This window comes from Neophocaena asiaeorientalis, unplaced genomic scaffold, assembly GCF_003031525.2.
Source record: "Neophocaena asiaeorientalis asiaeorientalis breed wild unplaced genomic scaffold, Neophocaena_asiaeorientalis_V1.1 scaffold479, whole genome shotgun sequence".
In the NCBI taxonomy this organism is placed as follows: Eukaryota; Metazoa; Chordata; class Mammalia; order Artiodactyla; family Phocoenidae; genus Neophocaena; species Neophocaena asiaeorientalis.
Window position 1 is genome coordinate 4,914,855 of NW_020173774.1, and position 7,412 is coordinate 4,922,266.

A 7,412-nucleotide genomic window follows, 5' to 3' on the forward strand; every position below is an offset into this window, starting at 1 on the left:
CAGTTTTCACCAGGGGTGGGAGAGGAGGAGCGGGGAGGGCCCGGGGGCTCGGCCAATCAGAGGCTGAGTGGGTAGCGGAAAAAGGGTGGCAGAGGGAGGAGGAGGCGGTCCGATATTGGTGCGGGAGAGTGGCCATCCGCAGCCAAAGGGGGCCCTCACTGTGGCTGGCGGACCTGACCAGGGATGGAGGGGTTCAGGACCCTGGAGATCAGGGTGGGGCCGCTAGCCGCTTCCCAGAGCCCCGCCAAGATCGCTCCCCTTTTAAGGCTTTAATCCTTTCTTCTGACCTAGGCTTCACAAGCCTGTGGGAAAACCAAGGGGTAAGGGATGGATGATGGAGGCCGGCAACTGAGCCCCCTTAGGCAGCGCCCATGCCTCCTCGTTTCCTTTTCAGCTGGAGCCCATCTCCACAGGAGCCGCCAGTGAGAGGTTTTTGGTGTTGCAATAGTCCAGGTTTTCTCCAAAGGAAGATGGTAGGGTGTTTTTCCACATTGGAGCAGCCCTTCAGAAGCAAGGCAGCACTGGTCTTTCCTGGTCCCCAGCCCTGCTCCACCCCCTCACCCAACCTAGAACACCCGGCCCTTCAGAGGCTTTCTGCTCTTGGGCACTGTCTCCCTCAGCTCCTGGGCTGGCACTTCCTGGTGCAGACAGCTAGAAGGTTCTTCTCAATTTCATGTACCCCTCCTGCCCCCACTCCCACCCAAGTCCTTGAGTACTGTCTTCTTGGTCTTCAGACAAGGGAAAGGGTGCCACCCTCTATCAAGCGTTCTGATGGGCACATTACATCCATGGCCACAATCTGCTGGGTTCATCTCAGCCCACTCTCCATCCCACTTCATGGTTAGTAAGTGGGAGAGCTGGCCGGTCAACTTGGGGTGTGGAGCCCCAAGTCCTCAGTGCTGAGCCACTCCACAGCTGCACCCCAGACCGGTGGGAGGGGGAAATTGTGGAACTGTGGGAAAGGGGAGGAGACAGGACCAACTAGAAAGGAATACCACGCTTTTAATCGCCTGGGGCACCTGTCCTTGCCCCATTAATTTGAAGTCATCAGAGGCCCTTGGATTTTTTTTTTTAACAGCCAGTGCTAATGACTTGTCTCTCCCCGCCACAGGTGAGGTGAAGTTTTTTGAACAAAGGTTTATTTGATTGAGTTGCATCCTTGTGGCCTCTGTGAATTCTGGTGGGGACATCCTGTGGGCTGGCTCTGCACCCCCGCCTACCCATTCTCCTATTCTTTCATAGACATTGGTCCTGGCTCCTTCCCTGCAGTTTCCATTAGTGTGATGGCACTGTTGGAAGCCATCCCTGGGCTTGCAAGTGGGAGATTCATTTCCCTCTCCCTCCCTTGGAGGTTAGGTGGCCTCCCAACGCTTACAATGATGGAATTTTCTAACTGGAACAAGCCTCGCAGATGGTCAAGTCCAGGGGCCCTTGGCTCTGCTAAAAAACAGAAGCTCCTGGGGCACTTTATGAGAAATGCAGCTGCCCCTGCCCCCCTGGGATCTCCCTAGTCTAGTAGTAGAGCTGCCTGAGTCTGCACTTTTCACAAGCTCCCAGGCCTGGGACCATCCCTCTTCAAAGATCAGGTGACCTGGCTTCTCATTGTCTGGAGGGTAATTTTTAAGGCCCTGGTTGTCCTGGCCTCTGGCAGCCGACCTCCACCACCACCTCATCTTTCCCTTTCATCTTCCTGCTGCATTCAATACGTGCTAGCCTCCTCCTTGGCACTCCACGCAGTGTCTTTCCTGCTTAACAGCTTTCTGGTTCTCAGTCCAGGGATCTTTCCTATCAGAGCTCAGTTGCTTTAGTTGTTTTAGCTTCAGCCTAACCACCCCCACCCCGCCACTGGAACACACACACACACACACACACACACACACACACACACAGATGGGGCTGGAGGTGGTTACTTTTTTTGGCAAGACATGAGGATACCCAGAGGCCCCTTAACTACTGGAGATATCTGGGCTCTGTCTGGACAAGACCCTGCATGCTCTGTTTTCCACTCTATGGCCCAGTCTCTGAGTGTTGTTGCTGGTTGGAAGGCCTAGCTGTGCTATTTTGATAAATTTATGAGGACCTGGCCTATTTTCTGGGTCCCCAAGCACTTCACTTCAGGAAGGGGTGGGGAGTGTGGACTCTAGAGAGTGCGGCAATTGTGTGTCTGCTAAAGCAAGGTCTCCGGCTGGATGGAGTTAATGGCTCAAGTGAGACATTTAGGGGCTGGGATGGAACACAGGGTGGTGTTGGGGAGGAGATTTAAAACTCCCATTTGCTAATGGCACAGGATAAGAGTGCTGAAAGCAGGAAGGCTTTAGAGGAATCCACCCAAGGCAAGATTTACTGGCAGACTGTGGCTGCCCTGTTGGTCCCTCAGATCTTTCCTCTCCCATCATCTCCAGTTGCCTCATCTAGAGACACATGGAATAAATACACCTCTAAAAATGCACATTCTGGGACTTCCCTGGTGGCGCAGTGGTTAAGACTCTGCGCTCCCAGTGCAGGGGGCCCGGGTCCGATCCCTGGTCAGGGAACTAGATCCCACAGGCATGCTGCAACTAAGAGTTCGCATGCCACAACTAAGGAGCCCACCTGCCACAACTAAGACCCGGCGCAACCAAATAAATAAATAAATATAAAAAACAACCCACAAAGTAATAAAAATGCACATTCCTTTAGGATGACCAAGGGACTACCAGCCATTCACTCTTTTTATTTCCCTATTTCATCAGATTGTCTTTTTAATCACAGAGGTGGCAGAAGCCATCTCATCATTTTATAGCTGGAAAATGAGACCCACAAAGGATAATGATTTGTCAAAGGTCAGACAAAGATTTTGGAGCACAGGCAAGACTAGCTAGATCCCAGATCCCCTGACTCCATGTACAGTACTCTCCACTGCTCCCAGGGTGGGTCTTCAGACTTCTGCTAGACTGGCTTCCCTGGTGCATGGTGAGATGAGAGAAACGAGGCCGATGTGGGGTGCTCTGAACATAGCTGTCAGGTTGCTGCTTTGTTCTGATCACCTCCTATTCACTCTGTTGATAAGGGAGGATTCCCAGATTCCCACCCTAGGGTTTTGGAGATGGTTGAACACATGACCCCTGACACTGGACAGATGTGACTGACAGCAGTTTATTAGTCACCTGTACTCACAGCCCGGAGGAAGACACCACATGCCAGGCACTGCCACTCAGGAGCTGCACTCAGGAACAGTGAAAAAGCAGGAGCTGTGAGGCAGGCTTTGTCGTACCCAAAGGGTGGAATGCTCATTTCCCGCAGGAGGATATGATTGGCTTGTTTGAATAATTCTGTGGGCTGGCAGGGAACGGAAGCCTGATTCTCAGGGATAAGCAGGGATTATACCTGGTCCCTGTGAAAAGGAGGGTTAATTGACCAGAAGAACTTACCAGCAGAAACTGATAATTGGGAAGGAGAATTTGTGGTTAGGCCACTTGAGACCTTCCCAGTTGGATCACATGTTAAGACAGCTTTTGAGCTCTAATTTTGGGCTAATTGAGGCCACACACCGGCCCTTCTTTGCAATGGTCTATTTTTTCATTCTAAGGTTATACCTTTCCGTTTTTTTTGAACTGATGGTGGTAGGTGGTGTGTTTTTAATGTCCCTTCTAGGTACAAAAAGTGGTAACTTTCTGTTGCTCCCCAAACTTCTTTGGAAATATGAGTAGTCTATGTAATTGAAAAATCTTGGAACCACTGCTTGACCCTCTGCTGCCTCTCCTAATCTCTAGTTGAGGTCAACTCCTTGAGTGAGGTCACTCCCCGAAGAAATGCATGTTTGGTTGGAGAGTATGACAAAAAAGAGAAGTTTCTCTTAGAATGCAGGGCAGAGGGCGAGAGGTCAAAGCACCAATGGAGATAACACTTTCAACATTTATTTAAGAAGGTTTATTCATGAATGTTTAATCAAATAATTAAAAGACATTTTTTATTTTTAAAACTTTATTTCTTTATTTACTTTTGGCTGCTTTGGGTCTTCATTGCTGCGTGTGGGCTTTCTCTAGTTGTGGTGAGCGGGGGCTACTCTTCATTGCAGTGCGCGGGCTTCTCATTGCAGTGGCTTCTCTCGTTGTGGAGCACAGGCTCTAGGTGCGTGGGCTTCAGTAGTTGTGGCACGCAGGCTCAGTAGTTGTGGCGCATGGGCTTGGTTGCTCCACAGCATGTGGGATCTTCCCGGACCAGGGCTCGCACCCATGTCCCCTGCACTGGCAGGCGGATTCTTAACCACTGCGCCACCAGGGAAGTCCTGAAAGACATTATTGTTAGGCACAATGTTCTAGACACAGGACTAGACCCTGGGAATACAAAGATCAATAGAGCACAGTCTGCCTTCGAAGGCTTGTCCAGTGGGGGAGATGAAAATGGTAAACAGATAGTTAGAAAACAATAGGGTAAGTGCAGAGGTAGAGATGTGTGTAAAGTATTGTGGCAGCTCAAAGAAGGGACAACTAATGACCCAGTCTGTCAAGAGAGGCCTTGTTGGAAGAGGGGAGGCATGAACTGAGTCTAAAGAAAAATGGGGGTTACCCAGGTGTAGTAGACTGTTACAGTACTGCCCTCCAGTGAATCATGTATCCTGATATCCATGCCCTCATGTGATCTCCATCTTCATTGACTCTGGACTTGGTCATGTGCCTTGCTTTGGCCAATGGGCTGTCAGCAAATGAGATGCCAGCAGAAGCTTGCTAAGTGTTTGTAGTTGGGACTTGCCTTCTTGGAATCCAGTTGCCACATGAGAAAGTTTGAGCAAAACCACGTAGAGAACTGAGGTGCCTCAGTTTGTATCAACCACCACTTGGGATCAGCTAGCCCCCAGTTAACCTGCCACATGATCACAAACGCACGTGTAATCCTAACTGATGCCGCCAAGAACAGAAATGAGCCACCCCCAATAAGCTTACGAAGGTGGTTTTAAAACCTGGATAGAAACTCTTTGATCTTCCTTTCTCAAGAAGTGAAGTCTGTGTCCCACCCGAGTCTTAATGGATTTGTGACTGCTCCCACCGACAGAATATGACAGAAGTGATGCTAAAAGACTTTTGAATTTAGGTCTTAGAAAGGCCATATAGCTTTTACTTTGTTTTCTGGGACACTTGCTCTTGGAACCGCCATATGCGATGTCTGACGACCCTAAGGCTATGCTGTTGAAGCCCCCGTCCTGTGGAGAGGCACCATGTAAACACTCTAGACCCACGTGAACCTAGCTTTCAGAGTCATTTCAGCCCAGGCTCCGGTCATGTAGATAAAGAAGCTTCCAGACAATCCAGCCCCAAGCTGTTTGAGTTGTCCACCTAACTGTTCGAGTTTTCAAGCTGAGGTCCCAGATAGTGCGGGACAGAGACAAGTCTGAATTCCAGATCCACAGAATCCGTGAACTTAATAAAACGGTGGTTGTTTGAAGCTGTTGTTTTAGGTGATTTGTTATGTAGCAATAGGTACCTGATACATAAATTGGTACCTAGAAGTGTGGTACCTAAACATGCTTTAAAACCCTAAACATGGGGCAGTGGCTTTGGAGCTGGGTGGTGGGCAAAGGTCTGCAGGATAAGCAGCAAGGAGGCTGTAGTGCAGGCCGGAGGGGCTGTGAATGAACTAGTGGGAGAGGCTGGGAAAGCAGTAAGGAAACTGTTTGGAGGCTGGACCAAGGGTGACTCATGTTATATACGGTGGAGAAACAATTGGCAAAAACATTGCTTTTGGTAACAGAAAACGCACCTACTGAGTGTGGATTTAGCTAAAGGGATCTAGAGACGGAATGCTGAAAGTGTCATTTGGGTGCTTCTAGCTGGCATGATAAGGTATTATAAGAGAGATGAGCTAAATGAGGAGCTGTCCAGTTTGCTGAGATGGAAAAGAAAACTGGTCTCATTTCCAGTCTCTCCAGCAGGCAATAGATTCTCAAAGTGAAAACTAGCCTAAGGGTAAAGATTAAATCAAGCGTATGACTGTAGAAACTTCGTTCAGACTCCAGGAAGATTTAAGACGGTGCTTAGTAGACCTTCTCAGTTAAGAAAAAGGGTTTCTGAGAAAATTAAGGATGCTGTCCCATAGCAGAAATAGAGTCTTCTTGAAACTAATTATGCATGTGACTTTTGGTGCACAAAGTGAACCCAATAATACAGAAAACCCATAAAGTTTTAAAGAGTATTGTGTTGGCAAAAACTCTATCAGTTTGGACTCAAAGGGAATGACACAGTTAAAAATGAAAAGAGGCCTTGGGCCCCCCAACTATCTATGGACAGTAAGCTGGCCAATATTCACACAGGCCTTTTCTTATGGAAAAGAAAATCCTCTCAGAGGGCAGAACCAAGAGCCCAGAGGATATAACTAGAAGCCAAGGGGAACTGAGCTCTATTCAAGTAACATTCCCTGCCTCTGGAGTAGGGGTCCTGATAATAGTGCCTGGTTGGATTCCAGAATGGCTTTGAATTCCATGATTGCTATGTGCCCCCCTTTTAAGGGGAGCATCTATTGAGGTTATCCTCTACATGATTTACCATTGTATGCTGGGCACGTGGGGAGCAGTTTTCTTGTCTTGTTAGCTCACAGACTTCTGGATCAAAAGGAGCCACACCCGAGGAGTTGTACCCCAGGAGATTCAGCCACATCCAGACCTGCTGCATGTTATGAGATCAAGGACTTTGAGCCTGCTGTCATGATTGGATACTACTTCGGGTGTTTTGGTAGGAGGTGTATATTTCATATGTGGGAAGGCTGTGCACCATTAGGGGTCGAGGGCAGACTGTGGTAGATTGCTACCTTCATGGCTCTCCAGGGAGTCACACCTCTTCCATATTGATTCTGGACTCAGCTATATGACATACGTTGGCCAATGGGATTTGAGCAAATGTGATCAGGCAGAAACTTCATAAATGCTTGTGCATTAGGGCTTGCTGCTTCTTTTTTTTGTTTTCACTTTAACAGTTTTTAATGAAAGTTGTATGCAAGATTACTTTATTCCTGCATCTTCTCAATTGTTTCGTTCTTATATTTGCCCTTTTCCTTTCCTACTTGGTGAGATTTGGCTTTACATTCGAGGATCTTTCTGCGGTCTTTATCCAGCTTTAGTCTGGTGATAACCACCTTGCTGGAGTGAATGCCCACATGGACAGTCGTACCATTAGCCTTCTCCCACTACACTCGCTCATTGCAAATGACATATTTCTTCCTGTAAACCTGGACTACTTTGCCCATTTGCTGCCCTTTGTAGTGCCATCGTACAACCTGAACTTCATCATCCTTTCGGATGGGCATGGATCGAACATCGTACTTCTGTCTCAGCTCTTTAGAAAGAGGGGAAGACATAATCTTCCTGCGAATGTGGGAAGGTGCACTGAAATTTCTTTTCCGGTTTTCCATCAGTCAGAAGTCACAAAGGGATTGAACTTCAT

The 7,412-nt window shown here is 48.3% G+C and overlaps 1 pseudogene; it reads right to left on the minus strand.

The window, feature by feature from the left end:
• Window positions 1-6,975: 6,975 nt before the first annotated feature.
• Window positions 6,976-7,412, minus strand: LOC112404003 (60S ribosomal protein L26-like; annotated as a pseudogene).